The following is a 12111-nucleotide window of genomic DNA, read 5'->3' as shown; positions in this document are numbered from 1 at the left end:
GTCAATAAAGGAAACAAGAGAACACACAGCCAATGAAAACAGAAAAACACTCCTCTCGATCCACTAGGACAGGGGGATGGAGGGTGGGACACAAGAAGGAAGGCGAGTTGAAGACAACTATCATGGAACGTTATGGTAGGTACATAACTTCTTTATGTTAAGTTGTCTATCTTGCCTTCATTCTTGCTGGTTGGGACAGCGTCCCTAGCACCTAAAAACCTGGGTGGCTCAGTGGAACAGACTCTTCAGAACAGTGGAACCAAAGTCGGCTCTGCTCCTGGAGACCATATCCAACTTGTAATGAGAAATAAAGGTATGAGGGTTTGCCCACGTAGCAGCTGCACAGATGGAATCCATGGGCAACCTAGACTGGAAGGCTACAGAGGTGGCCAAGGCCCTAGTAGAATGACCTTTCGGTTTAATACGTAATTGTTTGTTCCTTAACTGATAAATGAAAGAAATAGTATGTGACAACCATCTGGACAAGGTTACTTTGGAAACTGGGAGACTTTGTTTGCCCAAGGCATAAGAGAGCAATAGTTGGTCCGACTTCCTTACTTCTTTAGTTCTGTGCAGGTAGAAACGCAATTGCCTATGAACGTCCAATTGGTGTAGTTTGTATTCTGCCTTGTTGGTATGATTAGGGGAAAACACAGGAAGATCTATAGAGTGGTTTAAATTACTTTATGAGCAGACTTTAGGGAGAAACGAGGGATTAGTCCTCAGAGCAACCCTGTCTTTATGAAAAACCAAGTATGGAGGATGAACACATAGCTCCTAAAGTTCGGAGACATGTCTGGCTGAAGTAATAGCTACCAGAAAAAGTGTCTTCCAAGATAGGAACTTGATAGAGCAGGATACTGCTGGTTCAAAATGGGGCAGAATTAAGGAGGTTAGGAATAAATTAAGGTCCCAAGGAGGAGGAGGAGCTCTCACTGGAGGCCTAAGAAGAGTTGCCCCTCTCAGAAAAGCTTTACATAGCTTATGAGACATAATGTTAGAGTTCGAAAAACCAACATGAAAGTTAGAAATGGCCATCATTTGTACCCTGATCATAGAAGAAGCGGAACCGGAATGAAACAGTTGAGCTAGGAATTCCAAGATTTCGTGGACTGGGGCTGAAAAGGGATCCACATTCCTAGTCTTTGCCCAACAAGAAAAACATTTCCATTTGCTAGCATAAGTTTTCCTCGTTGTAGACTTGTGAGAGGACACAATAATGTTACGGACTGCTGGGGAAATGCTGGGAAGCCTGGCTAAGGTTGGAAGTGGAGCATCCAAGCTGTGAGCTGGAGAGTTTTGAGGGATTGATGCAACCCGCCTGATTGATGAACCAGGAGGTCTGGAATTGGGTTGATCGAGAAGGTAATGGTGCAGGAACGGGAACCATGTCTGTCAAGGCCAGTAGGGAGCAATGAGGATCATTTTGCAACTCAACGATATTGCTTTCTGTATAAGTTTGGGTATTAGAGGGAAAGGAGGAAAGGCATAAAGAAGTCCCTGGGGCTAGTCGTGGACTAGAGTGTCTCTGGGTGTGTGACCCGGGAGCGGAAGAAGGGAGAAGTAGTTGCTGCATTTGGTGTTGAAGGGGGTGGCAAAGAGATCGCAGCAAGGCTGTCCCCATTTGCAGAAAACAAGATTCGCAACTTCCTGATTCAAAGACCACTCATGAGGCATGAGAATAGTTCTGCTGAGCCTGTCCGCTATGACGCTGGATCTCCTGGGGATGTGCGTTGCAATCAGAAAATGTTGGGAGGAAATTTCCCACTGCCAAAGTCTGAGTGTTTCTCGACACAGGGGGTAGGACCTGGTACCGCCGTGCTTGTTGATGTACCACACCACTGACATGTCCGTTTGAATAGCAATGGTCCCAGGAGGAAGAGAGTCTTGAAGGGCTTGCAACGCCAGGAGCACGGCTCTCATTTCTAGGACATTTATGTGCAGATGGTACTCATGAGGTTGCCACGTGCCTTGGACTGTCCTGCCCAGATAATGCCCCCCCCCACCTTATCAGGGAGGCGTCTGTCATCACTGTGGCTACCGGAGGGGGTTGTATGAAAGGTCTGCCCTAAGTAACTAGTGGGGAGACCATCCACCAAGAAAGATGCCTTTTGCATGCATCCGTGATCGTGATCTTGTATGTCATTGGTAGCTCTTGGAAAGACCACTGCGTAAACAGAAGCCACTGAAGAATCCTCATATGAAAGCGCGCCAGTGGGATTAGGAGAATGGCTGCTGCCATGGAACCCAGAGTTTGAAGGACATACTTGACTTGGATCCTTTTGCTCTGCATCAGAACCTGTACCTGCTGACGAATTGCAGACACCCTTTCTGGTGGTAGCCTTGCAAACATATCCCTTGTGTCTAAGTCTGCTCCTATGTAAGTGATAGATGGACAGGGCAACAAGGCAGATTTTTCGAAATTTATTGTGATGCCGAGCTGTGAGCAGATTGTGATTGTGTAGTCCCGTGCTTGTATGAGTTGATATAACCAAAAATACACTGAGGTACCACACAATAGCGTCTTTATTACACAAAAAATAAGAACAGTGGTGAGCGCTTTCGCAAAACTAATTGCTTCATCAGACAAGAAAATAAAACACTCCATTGCTTATATACAGATGGAACCATTGACTCAATCACTGATGTCATAGGTCAATTAAGGCATTAAAGCTATATAAAACTTATAAATGTATAAATGTAGAAAAGGCTACATATAGGGAAAACTGCATATAAAAGACACACATAAAAAACTGCATGTAAATGCATATAAAAACTGCATATAAAAGCTGCATACAAAAACTATATATAAAAACTATATACAAAACTGTTGGTAAAAGACCTAAGTAATGTGCATATATATAAACTCCATAAATACTGTAGCTATGAAAAAATAAAAGGATAAAAATCTAGATCTAGTTATAAAATCTATCTACAATATGTATGTATAACTAAAAGTAGTCTATGTTTCTAAAATATGAAAAAATAAGGTGTAATGGGTGTATGAGATGCCTAAAATTAAACATGTTTGAGGCGTCTTGCTTTCAAGAAAGGAACCAAGGAAGTGGAGCCATTAAGGCCTGGATATTTATCTGCATTCAATTTAATGATCCATCTCTGTTCACAGCTTTCAGTAAAATTTCCTATATCCCCTCCTCTAATGTTTTTGTGTATGCGCTGTAGCACAAAAAACTTAAAAGAATGTGAATTATCTGTATTAATAATATGCTGGGCGAGTGCATTAGTGGGTTTCTTATTTTTGACATCACGAAGATGTTCTAGAATTCTGTATTTAAGAAATCTATTTGTTTTACCTACATAAAACACCGGACATTTCTGACAAAAACAATAATAGACAACATCAGTGCTCTTGCAATCAGCATAGGTATTAAGCTGTAACTGAAAATGCTTGGTGGGGTGGACATAGGTATTTACACTGTAAATATAGGGGCAGGCACTGCATGACCTGCAAGGAAAATTGCCCTGACGTGAAGAAGGGATGGCTTTCTTAGGCACATCCCTGTTACATAGCTGCTTCTTGAGTGACATATTGTTCTTGAAACTGAATAGTGGATCTTTACAGGTAATAACCTGCAGCTGTGGTACCTCTTGTAATAAGTGCCAATGTTTCTTAATTACGTCAACATATTGGTTGACGTCACTCGCAAACTGTAACACTACTCTAAATTCATTATGTGATCTAGAGTTTATGTTAGATGGATTATTACATGGAACTATATCGTTGTTGTTAAAATAAGGTCTACATTTAGTTGATCTCATATGCCACGCATCAGATATAGTTTTATCAATTTCATCAGGTTGGTATCTTCTAGCTATAAACTCAAATTTTAAGTTATTTAATGCTAGTAATGCATCCTCATCATCATCATGTAATCTTAATGTCCTATAAACTTGCCCTTTTAATACATTTCTCGGGATGTGCCTGGGATGCATACTAGTTTTGTGTAGATATGTGTTCTTTCTGGTTGGTTTGTGGAAGATGCTACTCTTGAAGCAGTTAAATTCAGCTTTAGCTAGATGTACATCAAGAAAATCAATCTCAGCTGCAGATAGCCGGTATGTAAATTTTAAAAAGTCAGTGGTGGTATGCAGATAATCAACAAAGGATGCAAAATCTAAGCCATTGCCATTCCATAAAATAAAAACATCCACAAAACGTGCATACCATAACACTTGATGTAAGAAAGGATTCAAACCGGAAAGTATATGTGTTTCTTCCCAGCAGACTAGCGCAAGGTTGGCGTAGCTATTTGCACAAGGAGTGCCCATAGCCACGCCAACCTGTTGCAGGAAAAATTTCTCTTCAAACATAACAACATTATTCTCTAATATAATTTCTAAGAGACTGCATATAAGTTGTATCTTACTATTTGAAAAACATCTATTTGTTGACAGGAAATTTCTAACCATTTCAATACCCCAAGTATTAGGGATACTGGTAAATAATGACTCAATGTCCATTGTAACCAATACAAAATCAGTGTCATTGGTAATAGTGTCCATCCTGTTATGTAACCTTTCAAGGAACATTTTAGTATCTCTTAGAATGGTATGACAATTCTCTAATAATCCATGTATTGTGCCTTCAACAAAGATGGATAAGGGCTTGGTGCACCACCCAGCCCCTGACACTATGGGACGCATTGGTGGTGAGGCCAGGTCTTTATGCACCTTAGGTAAACCATAAATTCTAGGTATAGTAGGTTTGAGAACATTAAAATACTTAAATAATGGTTCGTCTATCAATCCAGTAATAAGAAGATCAAACATAAGAAATGACACTTTATCAATAATAGCATTGACCATAATTTAGAGACTGATTTATAAGTTTCATTGTTAAGTAAAAGTTTATACATTTGTTGTAGATACAATTGTTTATCTAATAAAACAATGCCTCCTCCTTTATCAGCCTGTTTAATAACTAATGACTGCAAATTCTTTAACTCTTGTAAGGCTCTTTGTTCGTTAGGAGTGAGATTACTAAAGTAATAGTCACTAGAATCATGCTCACCTATGTCCCTGAAAGATAGTTCACAGATATCTAAAAACTTTTGAACACCTGGTGGGGTATTCGGGATAAAACTACTAGGCTGCCTGTATACATTAGTCCTTGTTCCTGACTCATTAGGAAACATAGATTTCAATGATAAATTTCTGCCTAGTAGCTTTAAGTCTTTAATCATTTCTGTTACATTGGCTTTTTTTGCTGGTATAAAGGACAAACCTTTGTTTAATAAATTAATTTGGTCAGTATTAAGTTCAAAGGAAGAAATATTTATGACCAAACCTGTATCTAAGTTCTTCTCCTTTTGGGTGTTTGGCCTGCTCCCCCTTGCTGATTCAGCCTGGCTGGCTGTCCTCTGTATTGCTGGTTCTTTGTAAAAGTCTTGTAGGGCAAAGCTGCTTTCAGAGAGAAATCTCCTTTCTTCAAAGAGTCTAAAAAAACGCGGTCAGTATTTTTTCCTGCTTGTCTCTCAGCACTGGCTGTTATAGAAGGATTTAATGGGACTAGCGATGTAGTCGAGAGTGCTGTAGAACAACTTCTCTTAGGAATAGCCCCAGTTTCAGTTGAAATAACCTTAGAACCATTTGGTTTATTAGTCAGCAAATAGCTACGCCAACCTTGCGCTAGTCTGCTGGGAAGAAACACATATACTTTCCGGTTTGAATCCTTTCTTACATCAAGTGTTATGGTATGTATATTTTGTGGATGATGTTTTTATTTTATGGAATGGCAATGGTTTAGATTTTGCATCCTTTGTTGATTAACTGCATACCACCACTGACTTTTTAAAATTCACATACTGGCTATCTGCAGCTGAGATTGATTTTCTTGATGTACATCTAGCTAAAGCTGAATTTAACTGCTTCAAGAGTAGCATCTTCCACAAACCAACCAGAAAGAACACATACCTACACAAAACTAGTATGCATCCCGGGCACATCCCGAGAAATGTATTAAAAGGGCAAGTTTATAGGACATTAAGATTACATGATGACGATGAGGATGCATTACTAGCATTAAATAATTTAAAATATGAGTTTATAGCTAGAGGATACCAACCTGATGAAATTGATAAAACTATATCTGATGCATGGCATATGAGATCAACTAAATGTAGATCTTATTTTAACAACAACGATGTAGTTCCATGTAATAATCCATCTAACATAAACTCTAGGTCACATAATGAATTTAGAGTAGTGTTACAGTTTGCGAGTGACGTCAACCAATATGTTGACGTAATTAAGAAACATTGGCACTTATTACAAGAGGTACCACAGTTGCAGGTTATTACCTGTAAAGATCCACTATTCAGTTTCAAGAACAATATGTCACTCAAGAAGCAGCTATGTAACAAGGATGTGCCTAAGAAAGCCATCCCTTCTTCACGTCAGGGTACTTTTCCTTGCAGGTCATGCACTTGCCTGCCCCTATATTTACAGTGTAAATACCTATGTCCACCCCACCAAGCATTTTCAGTTACAGCTTAATACTTATGCTGATTGCAAGAGCACTGATGTTGTCTATTATTGTTTTTGTCAGAAATGTCCGGTGTTTTATGTAGGTAAAACGAATAGATTTCTTAAAGACAGAATTCTAGAACATCTTCGTGATGTCAAAAATAAGAAACCCACTAATGAACTCGCCCAGCATATTATTAATACAGATAATTCACATTCTTTTAAGTTTTTTGTGCTACAGCGCATACACAAAAACATTAGAGGAGGGGATATAGAAAATTTTACTGAAAGCTGTGAACAGAGATGGATCATTAAATTGAATGCAGGTAAATATCCAGGCCTTAATGGCTCCACTTCCTTGGTTCCTTTCCTGAAAGCAAGACGCCTCAAACATGTTTAATTTTAGGCACCTCATACACCCATTACATCTTATTTTTTCATATTTTAGAGACATAGACTACTTTTAGTTATACATACATATTGTAGATAGATTTTATAACTAGATCTAGATTTTTATCCTTTTATTTTTTCATAGCTACAGTATTTATGGAGTTTATATCTATGCACATTACTTAGGTCTTTTACCAACAGTTTTGTATATAGTTTTTGTATGCAGCTTTTATATGCAGTTTTTATATGCATTTACATGCAGTTTTTTATATTTGTCTTTTATATGCAGTTATCTCTATATGTAGCCTTTTCTACATTTATAAGTTTTATATAGCTTTAATGCCTTAATTGACCTATGACATCGGTGATTGAGTCAATGGTTCCATCTGTATATAAGCAATGGAGTGTTTTATTTTCTTGTCTGATGAAGCAATTAGTTTTGTGAAAGCGCTCACCACTGTTCTTATTTTTTGTGTAATAAAGACGCTATTGTGTGGTACCTCGGTGTATTTTTGGTTATATATAGTTCTGGTTTTGTGCACCTGGGTTTTACCTGAAGCCGTTTCTCTTTTTATACATATTTGTATGAGTTGATGCCTGGTGGTAGCAGTAAGGAGCCAGTCGTCTAGATACGGAAACACCTGGAATCCTTGATGCCTCAGGTGAGCCGTGACCACTGCCATACATTTGGTGAACACCCTGGGGGCTGTGGTGAGACCAAAGGGCAGAGCTCTGAACTGATAATGACTGGCCCCCAGCCGGAAGTGAAGATATCTCCTGGAGCGCCTGTCCATCTTGATATGGTAGTACACGTCCTGAAGATCTATAGAGCACATCCAATTGTCCTGACCCAGAAAGGGTAGAATGGACTGTAGCATGACCATGTGAAACTTCATTCTTTGCACAGACCTGTTTAGCCTGCTGAGATGCAGAATTGGTATCCAGTCCCGTCTTTTTTGGTACTAAAAAGAACCTTGAGTAAGTTCCGGATCCGTGCTGGTCTGCCAGGACTTCCTGGATGGCTCTTTTTTCTAGCAGTTTTGAAACTTCTATTACTGCTTGCTCCTTCAAATTGGGTGGAACATCTGGGAGGGTCTTCCTTGACTGTAAAGGGGGTTGATGGAAGGGAATTTTGTAACCTCCGGATATAACGGACCATCCCCATCTGTCTTGTGTTAAACTTCGCCAGGCTTTTGGGTACAGCGAAAGTCTTCCCCCGACTGCCTCCAGAGTTGAGCAGCCAGGCAGCCCTTCAGGGATGCTGGAAGGGCTTATCAGAGAAAGATTCTCTGTTGCCCTGGTTCTGCGGACCCCCTCTGCCACAAGGGTGGCATCTATTATTATTGTTTCCCCCTCTACCTCTGGAGGAAAAATCACTACGTGTGTCAGGCAAGGCTCCCTGAGAATTACGGAACCACATCTTCCCACTCCTCTGACCCTTGGGATAGGGTCTAGAGGGAGTGGAAAAACGGACTCCCACAGCAGAGAGAGTCCTGCCTTCTTGCTCACACCTAGTCAAAGTGTCTTTCACCTGTGGTCCAAAAAGAAAGGAACCATCAAAGGGAGTGTTGGTGAAGGACACTCGAAAAGGTTCCGCAAATTTACACAGCCGCATCCAAGCATGCCTCCTAAGGGCCACCCCGGTACCAGTGGCTCTACTCGCCCCATCGGCTGCATAGGAAATGAGCCTCATGGAGGAGTTAACAACAGAATTAAGCATCGCTAGCTGGGAAGCTACCTTGGCTTGTGCTCCCTCAGCTGTTGGATCTTGGAGGGTATCTCCAAGCTCTTTAAGGAGATCCCTTTGAAGTCGGGTAAAATGACACAGGTAGTTCAGTGACCTCATTGAGAAGGTCGCTGAAGCGAACATTCACTTCCCATATCTGTCCATCGTCCTAGACTCCTTGTTAGGCGGATGGACAGACGAAGAGGTCTCAGCTAACTCTTTTTTGGTGGCTGCTGCTACCCCATAGCATCAACAGGGACACCATTCAAAAGGAACTGCTTATCCTGGGGTGCTGTAATAAATTTACTAAGTCTCCTCAGAGTTGGTTCCATTGTATTCAGAGCTGACCAAGCTTTTCGAGCCACCACCGTCATAAGTGGATCGAAAGGCGGAGACACCCAGGAGGTGGAAGGTCGGGAACCGAAGGCATCCAGAAATACAGACTCATTCTCAGAAGGGGCTAGGGGATTCCAGTTCCCCCTCTGCTTAAGCATTTCTAGGATGTCCAAGAAGGAAACATCTTCAGAGGGGGATCTCAGGGACCCTTCTGAATCATCTAAGTCTGTATCAGAAGTGACAGACTCGGGGGAGTCAATGTGCTTCCTCTTACACTTTTTCTTCTGAGGGGGCTCTTCTGAGTGATCCCTGCGCTTGGGGTCTGGAGGAGGAGCAGAGGTTGGCACAGGCACTACAGGGGGCAGAGCCGGTGGGGCTGATAGTGGAGCTGACTCTGGGGACAGCACACTCCGCATGACATCGAAGGCATCCCTGCCATGATGCAGAGAAAGCTCCGGTTCTGAAGAAATAGGAATCTTTCTCCGCACCAAGGGAGACGGCTCCGAGGCCGATGTAGGAGCCAAGCTCACCTGCGCCGAAGCTCCGAGAGGAAGAATGGGGTCGGACAAGGGTCCAATGCCACTCGCCCCCTCGGAGCTGACGAGGGAGCCCTGGCGCCCAGATCCCTCGATGGAAGGCACCACCGAGGGAATTGGAGCCGACGTCAGAACCGAAGGAGATAGAGTTATCGGAGCTGACGGTTCCACTACTCGAACCCCAACGAACTCCGTCTCCGAACTTATTGGAGTCGGAGGAGGAACATTGAGAGAAGTGGATGGAGCCAATACCTGTTGAGGAGGGCTGGACAACAATTTGGCTAGTGCCTGCGACTTTAGCAACCTACTGACCACTCTCACCACATCATGATCCGACAGTCTAGAGGATCGAGAGGAGTGAGAGGATCGGTGACTACGCTCGCTCTGAATTAAAGGAGATCGAGGAGCTGTATGCACCGATTCTAGTGAAGGGGACCTCAGCCTCTTGTGGCTCTGTGACAGCTCCCGGCGTAGAAGGTAAATCCTGAACCGAAGATGGCTCCGAACTTGGAGCTGGCGGCTTAGTGGATTTAGGGGATTTCACAGGCTGTGAGCTCTTGGCCGGTGAATCCTGGGGTTTTAAAAAAACCCTAAGAATAAGCTTATTCTTACGCTCCTGCAGGACTCTTGGGCTAAAGGCATGGCAACTAGAACAAGAGTCCTGCAGGTGCATAGCATCTAAACAATAGATACAAGAAGTGTACCCATCTGTCAGAGACATTTTCTGACAGCATGAGTCACACTTCTTGAACCCAGAAATCTTGGATTCCTTTAACATCTTTAAAGTAGAAGGCAAAACAATTATACACTAACAACCAGCAATATACAGTCTACAAAAAAACACACTACTACAAAGACTATAGCTAAAGGTTTTTTTTTTTTTTTAAACTAATAGGAAAGCCTCTAACTTAAATGGCTAGCCTATAAGAGAAAGACAGAAGGAAAATCTCTAACTTAAATGGCTAACCTGACAAGAAGAGGTGGGTGGGGGAGAACTCTCTAAGTTAAATGAGTACTACAAAAAAAAGGAGGGATACTACAAGCTAAATAAATATCTATCACAAAAAACAAGACTATCATTAATAATAAAATACTAGAAGGGTTGAATTTTAGTGAAGAAAGTGACAGAAAAAAGTTTATACAAGCCTGAGCCAGAAAAACGACACCTTGCAGCTTAAGCGGCAAACGAGATCTGGGTAGCTATCGCTAGGCATTATGGATAAGGGGTAGCCTCGAGCCAGTAAACAGCTCTCGAGCTATTGAAGATGGCCGAGTCAGAGCCGAGGATCGGCTCCGAACCCGACCAGCAAGAACGAAGGCGAGCTAGACAACTTAACATTTAGGGTTAGGGCACTGGTCAGATAAGTGTGCGATTGTGTAGACGTGAGGGTTAGGGCGGGGTAGGTGAGTTAGGGTTAGGGAGCGGGTGAGGTGACTGTGTGATAGTGACAGACCTTAGGGTTAGGGTTTGGGTTACGGTAAGTGGATAGTTAGTGGTATATGTATAGTTTAGTGTAGGGTTAGGTGTAAGAGTTTAGATGTATGTGTTTGGATTGCTGTTTGTTTGGTGTGCTTGTGTTGTGTGTATGTGTTTTGGAACAGCAAATTTTTTTCCCTAGGAAAAAATTTGCTGTTCTGTATGTTTGATGTTTTAAATCTTTGATTAATAGGACTCGATATTAAAACACTCAAAATTTTGAACATTCGGTGTTCTAATATAGACCCCAAAATGATAATTAGAGATGGCATCTAACTGAACTCTAATAGTAGCAGCTGCAGCTCCTTCATGAAAAATAGATGCCAGGAAGGACAGGATAGACTCTTTAGGAGCTGAGTAGGGATCTATGCCTTGGTTTGCTGCCCAAATGGAGAACCTTTTCCATTTACTGGAATATAATTTCCTGGTGGAAGGTTTATGTGAAGAAATCAGAATGTGTTTGACTGAAGGGGAAAGGGAAACACACCTGGCTATTTGTGGAACTGGAACAGCCATGCTGTCAATTTCAGGGTTTGGATAGTAGGATGGAACTGCCCTGATTGATGAATTAGGGGGTCTGGAGATGGTGCCAGAAACCATGGTTCCTCCAAGAGATAGGGCCACAGGAAGGGGAACCAGACTTGGCAAGGCCAGTAAGGAGCAATAAGGATCAGGGTACTCTTCAACAGTTTTGCATTCTGAATTACTTTTGGAATGAGAGGAAAGGGTGGAAAAGCATAAAGGAGTTCTGGAAGCCAGTTGTGGAGCAGAGCATCCCTGGGTGACATCCCTGGAGGGGGAATTAGGGCAAAGTAGTTGCTGCATTTGGTGTTCATGTATGTGGTGAATAGGTCGCAGCAAGGCTGGCCCCATTTGCGAAAAATCTCTTCCGCAACTTCTGAATTCAGGGATCACTCGTGAGGCATCAGAATTGCTCAAATGAGTTTGTGTGCTATCACATTGGACTTCCCCGGGATGTGCGTTGCTACCAGAAAACGTTGAGTGTCCATCTCCCATTTCCATACTCTTAAAGACGCTCAACAAAGTGGGTAAGATTTGGTTCCCCAATCAAAACTGGAAAAAATGACTCCAATACAGGAATCCACTTGAATAAAAGATTTGTCGTCAACCACAGTGTAGATAGAAAAGGCAATGAGGCA

Source organism: Protopterus annectens, chromosome 1.part0, assembly GCF_019279795.1.
Source record: "Protopterus annectens isolate FY-2018-M chromosome 1.part0, PAN1.0, whole genome shotgun sequence".
NCBI lineage: Eukaryota > Metazoa > Chordata > Ceratodontiformes > Protopteridae > Protopterus > Protopterus annectens.
This window is presented reverse-complemented; position numbering follows the sequence as displayed.